Source organism: Coenobita brevimanus, chromosome 65 (genome assembly GCF_032717465.1).
Source record: "Coenobita brevimanus isolate Jiangsu-jjx chromosome 65, ASM3271746v2, whole genome shotgun sequence".
Classification (NCBI taxonomy): Eukaryota; Metazoa; Arthropoda; class Malacostraca; order Decapoda; family Coenobitidae; genus Coenobita; species Coenobita brevimanus.
The window spans coordinates 6693408-6695723 of NC_137018.1; positions in this window are offsets into that span (position 1 = coordinate 6693408).

The following is a 2316-nucleotide window of genomic DNA, read 5'->3' on the forward strand; positions in this document are numbered from 1 at the left end:
TAAGTAACTACCTTGCTTGTGTGACTTGAGGGAAACTAATGATTTATGATGCTGGTAATGGCGGAGTAAAATTTGTATAGTTTTACCTACAAAATAAGTATAAGTCCTTGAGTATCGTAAATCAGACGAATGTGTGTGTGTGTGTGTGTGTGTGTGTGTGTGTGTGTGTGTGTGTGTGTGTGTGTGTGTGTGTGTGTGTGTGCTGAGAATTAACAAAAACCTTCTTTAACCAGTCTAACACGTGCTAGGATGATGCGGGACCATCTGGGTCGATGTATGAGGGTCTGCTAAAGTCTACGGGAGTGAAGCACCATACGTCCGAAAAACAGTGAACGAGAGACGGACGGGAGCTTTCTTTGGCCCATATTCTCGTCGGTTAAGGCAGCTCCCTAGCATCTTTTCCTAAGCGATTTATTTTGCATCTCAGACCTTACTGTACTATTGTGTGAACGCATAGGCCTGTATTCTCTTCGGTTGAGGAAGCTCCATAACTCCATTTCCTAAGCGATTTATTTTGCTTATTACACCTTTCTGTCTTAGTGTGTGTTACATAAATTCTTCCAGCATCGCTATACTCTGGGTAGATAATGTGCAGAAGGATATGAACCAGCCGTATCCATAAATAAATCGCTAAGGAAGAGGTGTCAGGGAACAGTGGCAGACTAAATGTTTATTCCAATTATTATTATTATTATTATTATTATTATTATTATTATTATTATTATTATTATCATTATCATTATTATTACGGCAACCTAAATTTTCAGGCCATCTCTATTTCTCCACTGAGGACGATTGATGCCAAATCTGTTGAGAATATACGATTTGTTTGCTGGTGAGGGCGTTTCTGCGTTAAAATTAGGCGTTGATAGTGGGCGTGGAGGCGTGTGAAGAAGTGTGAGAGTCAGGTGTGTATGTGTGGGGAGACCTATGTAAGTCAGGTGCTTTTAATGTGTGGGAGGAACATGGAAGTCAGGTGTTTATGTGGGGAGACCTACGAAAGATGTTTTTGTGTGGGGAGACCATTGAAAGTCAGGTGTTTATTATGTATGTGGGGGAGTCCTGTGCCGGAGAATGAAGTCAGGTGTTTATAGTATGTGGGGAAATTTTATTCGGAGTATCTTCCACGTCCGAGTTGAGACTAAAGCATGAAACATAATCTAGCGCTAAAAATATAGGCCTAATGAATAATGTACGAGACACGGCCACCACATGCAGTCCGTCTGTCGCAATGTACACACACACACACACACACACACACACACACACACACACACACACACACACACACACACACACACACACACACACACACCAAACTTGAAAAAAGCGCCAGTCGGTAGCACGGACGCAAATGATACGCACCGTCTTTCCTTCGCAAGCGGGGCTCTACGACGGCAACCCTAACTGATATTTTAAGCAACTGGGAGACACACCTTGGCAATTCACGGCCCCCTCGTAAATCAGGCGGGTTGCATGTCCTCGTATTTCGTTCCTTTGTGCAGCTGTATAATAGGCTGGTCACCGGGTCCCGCCCTAACCAGATTAACGCCTCTGGTCCACGGTAGACGCAACAGACAATGTTTTCTTATTCCGGGCACGTTTGCTATAGTCCGTCTCTCTTTACGTGGCGGAACTAGCCTAAGGGTGCATAATAATTCGATATGATACTGAACCCATTTATAGTCTGTGTGTGTGTGTGTGTGTGTGTGTGTGTGTGTGTGTGTGTGTGTGTGTGTGTGTGTGTGTGTGTGTGTGTGTGTGTGTGTGAGGAGAGGGATGTGTGTGTGTGTGTGTGTGTGTGTGTGTGTGTGTGTGTGTGTGAGGAGAGGGATTGAGAGAGGTAAATGAAGTGATAGGCGGGGAGGGTGGGCTACTATCCATCCCAGAGACATAGCCACGTCAATCGGGCCTCAGAGTCTGTAACTCTATGTAACTCTCGGGAAGTCTCAAGTCTGCGTCAGCACTAAGGAATTATTCATACCTTATTCTCACCTCTGGCCTGTCTGTCTCTCTCCTTTATTATTATTTTAGTGGTCTAATGATTATTCAGTTGCTGGGAATTATTTATATATTGCCCTTATCGTCTGCATCCATCTCTCTCTTTATCACACACACACACACACACACACACACACACACACACACACACACACACACACACACACACACACACACACACACACACACACACACACACACACACACACACACACACACACAAGTACATTACAGCATCATAGGCTAGTGGAGAAGTAAGAGGCGATATTAATTTTCTTTCTTTTAATGACAACAGATGATGGAAAAACGAAAATT